Source organism: Ovis aries, chromosome 2 (genome assembly GCF_016772045.2).
Source record: "Ovis aries strain OAR_USU_Benz2616 breed Rambouillet chromosome 2, ARS-UI_Ramb_v3.0, whole genome shotgun sequence".
In the NCBI taxonomy this organism is placed as follows: Eukaryota; Metazoa; Chordata; class Mammalia; order Artiodactyla; family Bovidae; genus Ovis; species Ovis aries.
In genome coordinates, this window is record NC_056055.1 from 60656550 (window position 1) to 60670993 (window position 14444).

Consider the following 14444-nt stretch of genomic DNA (forward strand, 5'->3'; position numbering starts at 1 on the left):
GGCAGTCTAACTCCAGAGCTCTAGATCTGACCTATTCCACCACCATGTCTTGTGCTGGATGAGGGGCCACAAGGGGTAGAGTCAGCATAACAGTGCTTGTAGAGACTGGCTAGCAAGCCTCCAGTTTGATAGTAGGGGTAGGAAATGATCCTTTGCTCAGTCAGCAGCCTTACTTTGAATGGATCTCTGCCAGCATCTCAGAGCTGACTGAGGATTTTGTCCCTCATCCCACAATTTAATGGCAGATTGGATTAGATCCATGTCTGGATGCTAGCCAGAGCAGTTCAGCATAATACCCTTTTTGAAGCCAGAGTTTCTCATTGAGGAAAAAAAAAAAATTTAAAGCAAAGAATGGAAACAAAGAAAGTAAGGAAGGAAAAAATTTAAAGGTAAAAGAAACATAAGAGGAGACTGCAAAGGACAGGAAAGAAAAGGAAGAGAGAGAAGAAAGTAGTAGAAGAAAAACAATAATATGGAGGCCACGGAAAAGACAGTGCAGAAAAAAGGAATCAGTCAAGCAAGTAAGCTGAGATGTCAAAACAGAAGCTGAGAGAAAGATTACAAAAGAGTATAAAGTGGTATTAGCAAAAGCGGAGTTTGCATTGGAGGGAACAACTTGATACAGGTATGGATATTGGGGAGCTGATGTGGAGAACTGAAATAATGATGTGGGATATGAATGTAAGAATTTTCCACAATTCTTTTTTTTTTTTTTTTTAAGGAAAATAGTGAAAGGATGACAAGGAAAGAAACAAATGATAGATTCAAAAGACAGAAAACAGAAACTGGCATCAGGAAACTAGCTTTGTCTTCCCCTGAGGACTGACATCTACTCGTCTTTACTGTTTATTCATCAGATGTTCTGCTGTGTATTTTGTATACATTACTTCACTTAATGCATACATAACAGCTCCACGAGGTAGACGGTATCATTTCTCCATTTTTACAGATGTTACTGAAAAACCCAAATGTTTTGGCTAACCTATAGGAATTAGGGTTTCAAATAGAATGGAACTTTGAAGCCAGGTCTCTTAGACTGCAATCTTTGAAGGCCTATGGCAGACTCTATCAGGAATCAAAATCACACCTGATTAAAGATATCCAAGAGAAGCTGAAAGGACACAATATGTTTCAGGAAATAATAAGAGTTGTACCTCCTAGACTCCCACCAAATAAAACTTAACTCTCAGCTTCTAGGTTGTGACTACTATTTTATATTAACACACTTCAGAATTCACGGATTACCTAAGGAGTTTTGGAAGAAAAACTGAAGATACACTAGGCCATCTCAACGACTGACCTGATGAAAAAATAATACTTCTTAAAACACTGCCATTGTTTATCTGACTTTATTATCTGACCACAATGCAGTGAAAAAAAAAACAAAACCAGTCAATAGTAAATCTCAATAGAAACAGTTTGTTAAACGATTAACACTACTATTCTCAACTGTCATTCTATCAAACAGGAAGACGTTCTTAGAAAATAATGACATGCAGCCAAAAGTATGTTCAGAGGTAAATGTCCATTTCTAAAAATTGTATTAATGTAAAAGGAAAAATGAATGAACCATGATTCAACCAGTAAGATTCATAAAATAACAAAGAGTGATCTTAAGGAAAACAAGAAACAACAAAATAAAAATGCAACCAAAGAAAAAGAGCATTACTGAAAAATAAATCTAAGAACTGACCTTTTAAAAAACAAGAACACAAACATCTAATAAAGAAAATAATATATGTGTATGCTAAGTCACTTCAGTCATGTCCGACTCTGTGCGACCCCATAGACGGCAGCCCACCAGGCTCCCCTGTCCCTGGGATTCTCCAGGCAAGGACACTGGAGTGGGTTGCCATTTCCTTCTCCAATGCATGAAAGTGAAAAGTGAAAGTGAAATCGTTCAGTCGTGTCCGACCCTCAGCGACGCTATGGACTGCAGCCTACCAGGGTCCTCTGTCCATGGGATTTTCCAGGCAAGAGTCGTGGAGTGGGGTGCCATTGCCTTCTCTAATATGCATATGTGTATATGCATATTAGTATAATGATACTATATAATACATATCTTCTATTGTGAGAACACCAAAATCACAACTAGCTGTTGAACACCATTGACAGGGGGATGTTGGAAAACAACAAAAAAGATAACCCCCATGCAAGGACAAAAGGGAAGATGCAAGGAGATGGCTTTCTGTATGCAGGACAAGAAGCAACAGTTCAGATTCAACATGGAACAATGGAGTGGTTCAAAATTGGAAAGGGAGTACCTCAAGGCTGTATATTGTCACTCTGCATATTTATGTCACTGCATATTTATGTCTCTGCATATTTATGTCACTCTGTATATTCTATGCAGAGTTCAGTTCAGTCTCTCAGTCATGTCTGACTCTTTGAGATCCCATGGACTCCAGCACGACAGGCCTCCCTGTCTGTCACCAACTCCCAGAGTTTACTCAAATTTATGTCCATTGAGTTGGTGATGCCATCCAACCATCTCATCCTCTGTATTCCCCTTCTCCTCTTGCTTTCAATCTTTCCCAGCATCAGGATCTTTTCAAATGAGTCAGTTCTTCGCATCAGGTGGCCAAAGTATTGGAGTTTCAGCTTCAACATCAGTCCTTCCAATGAACACCCAGGACTGATTTCCTTCAGGATGGACTGGTTGGATCTCCTTGTAGTCGAAGGGACTCTCAGGAGTCTTTTCCAACACCACAGTTCAAAAGCATCAATTCTTCGGCGCTTAGCTTTCTTTATAGTCCAGTTCTCACATCCATACATGAGAACTGGAAAAACCATAGCCTTGACTAGACAGACCTCTGTTGGCAAATTAATGTCTCTATTTTTTAATATGCTGTCTAGGTTGGTCATAACTTTTAACTATAGCATATACATAAGAATAACATAATATGCAGAGTACATCATGTGAAATGCTGAGTTTGATGGCTCACAAGCTGGACTCAAGATTGCAGAAGAAATATCAACAACTTCAGATATGCAGATAATACCCCTCTAATGGCAGAAAGCGATGAGGAACTAAAGAGTCTCTTGGTGAGGATGAAAGGAGAGTGAAAAAGCTGGCTTGAAACTCAACATTCATAATACCGAGATCATGGCATCCAGTCCCATCAGTTCATGGCAAATAAATGGGGAAAAAAGTGGAAACAGTGACAGATTTTATTTTCCCGGGCTCCAAAATCACTGTGGACAGTAGCTGAAGCCATGAAATTAAAAGACACTTACTCCTTGAAGAAAAGCTATGACAAACCTAGAAAGTATATTAAAAAGCAGAGACATAACTTTGATGACAAAGGTCCATCTAGTCAAAGTTATGATTTTTCCAGTAGTCATGCACAGATGTGAGAGCTGGACTATAAAGAAAGCTGAGCACTGAAGTACTGATGCTTTTGCATTGTGGTGCTAGAGAAGACGACTCTTGAGAGTCCCTTGGACAGCAAAAATATCAAACCAGTCAATCCTAAAGGAAATCAGTACTGAATATTCATTGGAAGGACTGAAGCTGAAGCTCCAATACTTTGGCCACCTGCTGTAAAGAGCAACTCAGTGGGAAAAACCCTGATGCTGGGAAAGATTGAGGGCAAGAGAAGAGGGTGACAGAGGATGAGATGGTTGGATGGCGTCACTGACTTAATTGACATGAGTTTGAGCACACTTTGGGAAACAGTGAAGGACAGGGAAGCCTGGCGTGCTGCAGTCCATGGGGTTGCAAAGAGTCAAACATGACTTAGTGACTGAACAACAAATATAATAATGTTGTGAACAAAAATTATTGCCTGCCATATCAGTCAGTAATCACAGGCTTCTCTCGTGGCTCAGTGGTAAAGAATCCACTTGCCAATGCAGGAGACACAGGTTCAATCCCTGGGTTGGGAAGATTCCCTGGAGAAGGAAATGGCAATCCACTCTAGTATTCTTGCCTGGGAAATCCAATGGACAGAGGAGCCTGGGAGGCTATGGTCCATACTGCAGCAAAACAGTCATACAGGACTTACTGACTAAACCACAACAAATCAGTAATCAAAGGATATTGCAGCCATCAAGCCATCACATTACAGCCACCCCCATGGTAAGCCCTGAGGGAATTCAGGACAGAAACACAATGTCCATCATCAACAGACACTGCAGCCAACCTCCTCCCCTTTCTGCCCTCGGGTAGCTGAGGTACATATCAAAGGAATGATTTCAGTGAGCCCAGACACTTGCATCTTCTCATATATAGAAAAGCACTAAATTCCTGAACTTGAAATATCTGATTTTCTTTAATTAGTAATACTAATTTCCAAGTAATTTCCAACTACTTGGTCTTTGTTGCAAAAACTCCTATATCCTGGCTCCCCAACCTTGCCTCTTTGGAGCAGTCTTTCAGAGCTATCTGGGATGCCATGTCCTGTGCTTACGTCCTCAGTTTTGTCCACTGAATAAAACATTAACTCTCAAGTTTTAGACTGTGCTTTTTAAGTCGACAATATACAGTCTCTCTGTCTATCTATCTATCTATATATACATACACATACCGGTATCACATACAGTTCAATTGCAGCTTTACATATATATACACCCTTGCAGATATATGTGCGAATGTGTGCATGCATGCTCTGTCCTTCAGTTGCGTCCAGCTCTTTGCAGTCCTTTGTACTGTAGCCCACCAGGCTCCTCCGTTTATAGGATTCTCCAGGCAAGAATTCCAGAGTGGGTTGTCATGCCCTGCTCCAGGGGATCGTCTTGATATACATAATTCTCGATCTATCTATATATCATTGGCTAAAATTTTTAAAAACTCATATAAAATGGACATCACTCTGGAGAATATAAATGAAGAAATTAAAATGGAGAAAATTTACCAGAGACATGCCTTTCAAAGAGGCTCTAGAGCCAGATGATTTCCTTTAAACTTATAAGGACAGCAATCCTAAGTGTCTCCAGAGGAAAAAATATTGCAAAATTGCACAATTTATCTTGTGAATTTTACATTGCTTGGTATCAAAAACTGGCAGAGACAGAGGCCAGCTTCAAGGTCAAATAAATCGGGGTTAGGAAGTCTGGCTCTTCATTTATTACCTATGTTACCTTTAACAAGAGGAATAAAAAAAAAAAAGAATACTTTAAAAGGTTCTGTTTATCTGCCACAAGTACACGATTATTATTACCAAGCTGCTACCAAGAACACACACACATTATTCATTAAAAGAAATTATAAATTTCTACAAAGAAAAATACACACAAAGCATAAAATATTGTAAAGCCAAACCAGTAGCATATTAAAGAACTAATTCATGAATATAAGAATAAAATATATTAAGAAATCTATTATCCTAGTAAGTCACATGAACAATTCTAGATGAGACACTATATATTAATCTCAACAGATACTGAGGAAAAAATCCAAATTCTATTCTTAACAAAATCTTTATAACATTGTGCTGCTATACAATTGGCTTTCTTTTTCTGACTTATCACAAACAAACATCAATAAAAAGTGAAAAAAAAAAGGTAAGTAAAAATACCTCCCAAAATCTAGTGAAAATCAGGACCAAGACATGAAAGCCTCCTGTCATTCTTGATATTTAACACTTCAGATGGTTAGTTAATAGAAATATTGTCATGGTATCAGCTTCCATATACCTAAATTTATTTAATTCTAGTCACAATCTGGTGATTCTAGGTTATTAACTCGAGTTTCAGATGAAGAAACTAAAAACTGAAGGTTAAGAAACTTAGTTTTCACTTGCTCAAGGCTACACAGGTAAAACTGGTGTAGAGATGGGTTTGGAACCGAAATCAACCTGACTCCAAGAACTGAACTTACAGTGGCCAATTTATACAATAAGAACAAACATCAAAAATATTTAAATGAACAGAGGTAATTATTACTATCAGATGCTACGTATTAAAAAAAAACCCTCAAGGTAATCAGTTACAGTGTGATGTAATTAAAGAGGGAAGAGATAAGAAACACAGAAAAATAACAGCTCTGTAAGCAACCATCAATTAAAGGCATAATGAGAGTGAGAGTGAAGTCTTTCGGTCATGTCCGACTCTTTGTGACCCCATGGACTGTAGCCTACCAGGCTCCTCCATCCATGGGATTTTCCAGGCAAGAGTACTGGAGTGGGTTGTCATTTCCTTCTCCAGCATATGGTAATAGCAAAAACAAATACTGACTATTCCAAAAATATCTAATTCTCAAAGTATGGAACTAAAGACAAGTCTAAAACTTTGGAAAATCAATTTCTATAAAGAGATTAGCCTTCATATAACTTTCATAAATTATCACTGGTATTGTTTTTGGAACAGAGCAAAATGATGCTAAATTTTATCTGGAAAGATGAACAGAATAATAATGGTCAAAAAGCAGGATGACAAACACAAACTATGGAGAACAGTATGGAGATTCCTTAAAAAAAGAGGAATAAAACTACCATATGGCCTAATGATTCTACTACTGGGCATATACCCTAAGGAAACCATAACTGAAAAAGACACATGCACACAATGTTCATTGCAGCACTATTTACAATAGTAGGACATGGAAAAGGAAAGATATACCCATGTGAATGCAGAGTTCCAAAGAACAGCAAGGAGAGATAAGAAAGCCTTCCTCAGTGATCAATGCAAAGAAATAGAGGAAAACAACAGAATGGGAAAGAATAGAGATCTCTTCAAGAAAATTAGAGATACCAGGGGAACATTTCATGCAAAGATGGGCTCGATAAAAGACAGAAACGGTATGGACCTAATAGAAGCAGAAGATATTAAGAAGAGGTGGCAAGAATATACAGAAGAACTGTACAAAAAAGATCTTCACCATCCAGATTATCACGATGGTGTGATCACTCACCTAGAGCCAGACATCCTGGAATGTGAAGTCAAGTGGGCCTTAGGAAGCATCACTATGAACCAAGCTAGTGGAGGTGATGGAATTCCAGTTGAGCTATTTCAAATCCTGAAAGATGATGCTGTGAAAGTGCCACACTCAATATGCCAGCAAATTTGGAAAACTCAGCAGGGGCCACAGGACTGGAAAAGGTCAGTTTTCATTCCAATCCCTAAGAAAGGCAATGCCAAAGAATGCTCAAACTACCGCACAATTGCACTCATCTCACACGCTAGTAAAGTAATGCTCAAAATTCTCCAAGCCAGATTTCAGCAATACGTGAACCATGAACTTCCAGATGCTCAAGCTGGTTTTAGAAAAGGCAGAGAGGAACCAGAGCTCAAATTGCCAACATCCGCTGGATCATGGAAAGAGCAAGAGAGTTCCAGAAAAACATCTATATCTGCTTTACTGACTATGCCAAAGCCTTTGACTGTGTGGATCACAATAAACTGTGGAAAATTCTCAAAGAGATGGGAATACCAGACCACCTGACCTGCCTCCTGAGATATCTGTATGCAGGTCAGGAAGCAACAGTTAGAACTGGACATGGAACAACAGACTGGTTCCAAATAGGAAAAGGAGTACGTCAAGGCTGTATATTGTCACCCTGCTTATTTAACTTCTATGCAGAGTACATCATGAGAAACGCTGGGCTGGAAGAAGCACAAGATGGAAACAAGATTGCCAGGAGAAATATCAATAACTTCAGATATGTAGATGACACCACTCTTATGGCAGAAAGTGAAGAAGAACTAAAGAGCCTCTTGATGAAAGTGAAAGAGGAGAGTGAAAAAGTTGGTTTAAAGCTCAACTTTCAGAAAATGAAGATCATGGCATCTGGTCCCATCACTTCATGGCAAATAGATGGGGAAACAGTGGCTAACTTTATTTTTTGGGGGCTTCAAAATCACTGCAGATGGTGATCGCAGCCATAAAAGTAAAAGATGTTTATTCCTTGGAAGAAAAGTTATGACCAACCTAGACAGCATATCAAAAAGCAGAGACATTACTTTGTCAACAAAGGTCTGTTTTGTCAAGGCTATGGTTTTTCCAGGGGTCTTGTATGGATGTGAGAGTTGGACTATAAAGAAAGCTGAGCGCTGAAGAATTGATGCTTTTGAACTGTGGTGTTGGAGAAGACCTTTGAGAGTCCCCTGGACTGTAAGGAGGTCCAAGCAGTCCATCCTAAAGGAGATCAGTCCTGGGTGTTCATTGGAAGGACAGATGTTGAAGCTGAAACTCCAATACTTTGGCCACCTGATGCGAAGAGCTGACTCATTTGAAAAGACCCTGATGCTGGGAAAGATTGAGGGCAGGAGGAGAAGGGGACGATAGAGGATGAGATGGTTGGATGGCATCACCGACTCAATGGATATGAGTTTGGGTGGACTCCAGGAGTGGTGATGGACAGAGAGGCCTGGTGTGCTGCGGTTCATGGGGTCACAAAGAGTCGGACATGACTGAGCAACTGAACTGAACTGAACTGAGGACATGGAAGCAACCTAGAGTTTATTGACAGATGAATGGATAAAAAAGTTGTGGTATATATACACAATGGAATGTTACTCAACCACAAAAAGGGACACATCTGAGTCAGTTCTAATGAGGTAGATGAACCTAGAACCTATTATACAGCGTGAAATAAGTCAGAAAGAGAAAGATAGATATTGTATATTAACGCATATATATGGAATCTAGAAAGATGGTACTGATGTACTGTCTGCAAGGCAGAGATAGAGATGTAGATAGAGAGAATGGACTGATGGACACAGGAAAGGAAGGAGAGGGTGAGAAGAACTGCAAGAGGAGCACTGAAACATGCGCATTCTCATGTGTAAAATGAGACAGCTGGTGGGAATTTGCTGTATGACACAGGGAGCTTAAATCTGACGCTCTGTGCACCTAGAGGGCTAGTGGGATGGCGTGGGAGGTGGGAGGTGGGTTCAAGAGGGAGGGTACCTGTGTATACCTATAGCTGATTCCAGTTGGTATATGGCAGAAACAAACACAATATTATAGAGATATTACCCTCTAGTTAAAGATAAATAATTTTTAAAAATAGGGTAAAAATAAAAGGTGATTGGAAAATTTTTGTAGGTTGATACAATTCAGCTATAAACTTGTGAAACTTAAAAAAAGGTAAGGTGATACTATAATGTCAAAAAAATTGTCAGAATAATAGAAAAGGGAACTCTAAAACAGGCCTTCATAAATGCAGCAATTTGAATGGGAAACAAATTGTTTTGTGAGGAGGTAGATTACTTAACAAATGACATTGGGCAAACGGAGAACTCTATAAAAATTCAATCTAGATGATCACACTGAACACCAAAATAAGCTCCAGTTGATTAGATACTAACACTGAAAAATGAAAAAACTGATTAGATTTTAACATTGAATTGCATCAAGAAAACACTAGATGCAAATGGGAATTGTTAATTAATAGATTTTGAGATGGGAAAGGACTAACCTAAGAGTTATTAACCTGGGGTACTAGATGAACCTGTGCGACAGCAAATCCCCTGCTATGTATGTTTGGGCTTATTCCATGGGGTCGCACAGAGTCAGACACGACTGAAGCGACTTAGCAGCAGCAGCAGCACGGGGAAAGCATACCTAGCTTTCATCAGCATACAGAAAATTCTCCAGGAGGTACCAAAAGATGAGGTGTGATGAACTGAAGAACTTATAGAGAACACAAATATTTGACTAAATAATAGCTAAAAAATAAAGATATAGACTGTCTATGTCAAAACAGTATGAAGAAAATTCAAAAGCAAATGACAAATCAATAAAATATTTGTAATAACTATGGTTGGGGGTAACATATTGAGATTACTGTAAGAAAAGTATTAATAACATGAAAGATTAGGTGATATATAGAGAATTCATAGCATTCCTACCCTTCTGACAATGAAATATATTTCTGAAATTCAATTTGAATATTAATTCTTAAAATTTAGGAATTTCTAATACCCAGTTTCCAACAGGAGAAGACACAACCCACAAAAACTTGAAATCTGAATCTTCCTTGATTACACAATCGAGAAAGCATTATTTGGCTAAAAAGTATGGTAAAAAAGCTAACGAAGAGATGACAAAATACACAACAAAATCTGAAGAGAAAGCAACATGCAGATTTATATTCTTTTTTTAACAAAGAGTATGTATTATTTTAGTGATAATCTGGTTATAAAAATGGTTCTACTGCTGATAATATTAGTGGCTATGGTGTTGCTCTTCCTAGGATCTTTCAATATTAAATATTTATTTGCTTCGAAGAAGTTAGTGGCAGAGGAATCAGTGGATGATTGATAACTTCTAATTTTGCCAAACAGAGAGAGCCTTATTTATTTCACACAATTAAGAAAACTTTATATAAAATAGTATATAATTCCCTAATAAATCACTTAAACAGTTTTAACTAAAAAAAACCCACAACTTTATTTTTAAAATAAGCTACATTACATTACTAATCTTCTCCTTTGCCTAGTGATCTTCAAACACTCTTACTAAACAGCATCTCTACAGACCAGATGGTCTCTGGGCAACCTTCCAATGTTATGATGTCTCACACAAACTGATAACAATTATTTTATGTTCCAGGTATGGTATCACATGTAATTGAGAGTTTTAGCACAATGAAAATGATAAAATTGAATACATCTGTTATGGAAAATGAGGCTATGGGATGTCAACTCCAATGGCACCAAAATTCAGAGCAATGAATAAAAATTCAGCATGACTAATATGATCACTTCCATAACATGCTCTCTCCAGGAAGCTCTCTACAACAGTCTTTCAAGTCAGCTGTAAAGGTTTCCAACAGCTAAATAACAAGCAGACTCTTCTGAAAGCCTATCTTAAATTTCACTCTAATTCTCCTTTCTCTTCTCCAAATTCCTCAATTGTGGACCAAGTTTTTCAGATGTACTGGTGGTACACATCAAAGACAAATATTAAGATTTTTGCTGCATTCTTTCTGACTGGATGAACAATTGTAATCTTTGAAGTGATACTCACCAGTTTCATATACAGGCATGTATTTAAGTTTGGTTGTAGGAATTTAAAAAAAATTATAGATCATACAGGCTTTTCTCCCTTTTATTTGGCCTTCTGTTGCCTTCTTGGTCATGACTGCAGCACCATTGCATGAAAAAAGGTGAAACCTGGTTAATTCTGCAATCAAACAATAACTCAATAAAACTCACAAAACACAGGTATAAGTTGGATCACTTTAAGGACCCTTGTCATTGATGGCCTTGCCTTATCTTTATTTGCTATTACTGATCTTTTTCTACTCTTACTCTATTTTCTGTCACAGTATTATGTTTTATTTTTTCTTTCATAGCACTTAATGTTAGTGTAATTGTCTTTAATCTATGGAATGTATGCTTTACAGGAGCCAGGTCCAAAGGATCCCATATACTTGTACTCAATCTGCTCTACCATGCCTGGTATCTCTGGCATGGAACATACGTGTTTTGCTTATAGGTATCCTCTAGTTCCAAGCATATTACCAGGCACATATTGTGACTATGGTGCTAAAGATTACAACTATGACTGTAAGATGCAATACAATTTCAGAAATGTGAAAAAAATGCTTATTTCAAAATAAAGAAGTGATGGTAACAAGTATGACACAATAAACTTTTGTTTTTGTTTTTTTTTTGCTGTCAAGGTGAGGAATAACAAGGTAAAAACTAGGGGAAAGGCAGAGATTGAGAAAGACCTTAAAAATGGAAGAGGCTTGGACACATTAAAATACTGAAGAAAAAACTCAGGAGAGAGACAGGGACTTTAAATACAGAGATGAGCTCAACAATAGAGCAAAATTCCTGAGAACAGGGAGGAGTTGGGAGCAAGATAAGAAGCAAAGGAATCTGTCAATAAATGGATCTATGACAACCTACAAGATCTTCCAGAATTAACGCCAAAAGAAGATGTCCTTTTCACCATAGGGGAGTGGAATGCAATAGTAGGAAGTCAAGAGATACCTGGAGTAACAGGCAAATTTAACCTTGGAGTACAAAATGAAGCAGGGCAAAGGCTAACAGAATTTTGCCAAGAGAATGCACTGGTCATAGCAAATACCCTCTTCCAAAAACACAAGAGATGACTCTACACATGGGCCTCACCAGATGGTCAACACCGAAATCAGATTGATTATATTCTCTGCAGCCAAAGATGGAGAAGCTCTACACAGTCAGCAAAAACAACATCAGGAGCTGACTGTGGCTCAGATCATGAGCTCCTTATTGCCAAATTCAGACTTACACTGAAGAAAGTAAGGAAAATCACTAGGCCAGTCAGGTTTGACCTAAATCAAATCCATTATGATTATACAGTGGAAGTGACAAATAGATTCAAGGGATTAGATCTGATAGACAAGAGTGCCTGAAGAACTATGGACAGAGGTTCATGACATTGTATACAGGGTGGTGATCAAGACATCTGCAAGAAAAACAAATGCAAAAAGGCAAAGTGGTTGTCTGAGGAGGCCTTACAAATAGCTGAGAAATGAAGAGAAGCTAAAGGCAAGGAGAAAAGGAAAGATATACTCAATTCAATGCAGAGTTCCAAAGAATAGCAAGGAGAGATAAGAAAGCCTTCTTAAGTGAACAATGCAAAGAAATAGAGGAAAATAATAGAATGGGAAGGACTAGAGATTCCTTCATGAAATTTGGAGATATCAGCGAACATTTCATGCAAAGATGGGCAGAATAAAGGACAGAAATGGTATGGATCTCAGAGAAGCAGAAGATATTAAAAAGAAGTGGCAAGAATACACAGAAGAACTATACAAAAAAGTTCTTAATGAGCAGGTAACCACGACGGTGTGATCATTCACTTAGAGCCAGATATCCTGGAGTGTGAAGTCAAGTAGACCTTAGGAAGCATCACCATGAACAAAGCTAGTAGAAGTGATAGAATTCCAGGTGAGCTATTTCAAATCCTTAGAGATGATGCTGTTAACACGTTCCACTCAATTTGCCAACAAGTTTGGAAAACTCAGCAGTGGCCACAGGACAGGAAAAGGTCAATTTTCATTCCAATCCCAAAGAACAGCAAAGCCAAAGAATGTTCATACTACTGCACAACTGCACTCATTTCACATGCTAGCAAGGTAATGCTCAAAATCCTTCAGGCTAGACCTCAACAGTACATGAACCGAGAACTTCAAGATGTTCAAGCTGGATTTAGAAAAGGCAGAGGAACCAGAGGTCAAATTGCAACATCCACTGGGTCATAGAGAAAGCAAGGGAATTCCATAAAAACATCTACTGCTGCTTCATTGACTACACTAAAGCCGTTGACTGTGTGGATGAGAACAAACTGTGGAAAATTCTTAAAGAGATGGGAATACCAAACCACCTTACCTGCCTTCTGAGAAATCTGTATGCAGGTCAAGAAGCAACAGTTAGAGTCATGGAACCATGAACTGGTTCAAAATTGGGAAAGGAGTACATCAAAGCTGTATATTGTCAGCCGGCTTATTTAACTTATATGCAGAGTACATCACCTGAACTGCTGGGCTGGATGAAGTTGAAATCAAGATTGCTGGGAAAAATATCAATAACCTCAGATATGCAGATAACACCATCCTTATGGCAGAAAGTGAAGAGGAACTAGAGAGTCTCTTGATGAAGGTAAAAGAAGACAGTGAAAAACCTGGCTTAAAACTCAACATTTAAAAAACTATCACCATGGCATCGAGTCCCATTACTTAATGCCCAATCAGTCAGTTCAGTTCAGTTGCTCAGTTGTGTCCGACTCTTTGCAACCCCATGAATCGCAGCATGTCAGGCCTCCCTGTCCATCACCAACTCCCGGGAGTTCACTCAGACTCATGTCCATCGAGTCAGTGATGTCATCCAGCCATCTCATCCTCTGTTGTCACCTTCTCCTCCTGACCCCAATCCCTCCCAGCATCAGAGTCTTTTCCAATGAGTCAACTCTTCGCATGAGGTGGCCAAAGTACTGGAGTTTCAGCTTCAGCATCATTCCTTCCAAAGAAATCCCAGGATTGATCTCCTTCAGAATGGACTGGTTGGATCTCCTTGCAGTCCAAGGACTCTCAAGAGTCTTCTCCAACATCACAGTTCAAAAGCATCAATTCTTCGGCACTCAGCTTTCTTCACAGTCCAACTCTCACATCCATACATGACCATAGGAAAAACCATAGCCTTGACTAGATGGACCTTTGTTGGCAAAGTAATGTCTCTGCTTTTGAATATGCTATCTAGGTTGGTCATAACTTTTCTTCCAAGGAGTAAGTGTCTTTTAATTTCATAGCTGCAGTCACCATGTGCAGTGATTTTGGAACCCCCAAAAAACAAAGTCTGACACTGTTTCCACTGTTTCCTCATCTATTTCCCATGAAGTGATGGGACCAGATGCCATGATCTTTGTTTTCTGAATGTTGAGCTTTAAGCCAACTTTTTCACTCTCCTCTTTCACTTTCATCAAGAGGCTTTTTAGTTCCTCTTCACTTTCTGCCATAAGGGTGGTGTCATCTGCATATCTAAGGTTATTGATATTTCCCCTGGCA

The 14444-nt window shown here is 38.6% G+C and overlaps 1 protein-coding gene across 6 annotated transcripts in view; it reads right to left on the minus strand.

The window, feature by feature from the left end:
* The window catches only part of PCSK5 (proprotein convertase subtilisin/kexin type 5), a 507422-nt gene that overhangs the window by 246520 nt on the left and 246458 nt on the right, over positions 1 to 14444 (minus strand). The gene's annotated exons all lie outside the window — the stretch shown is intronic.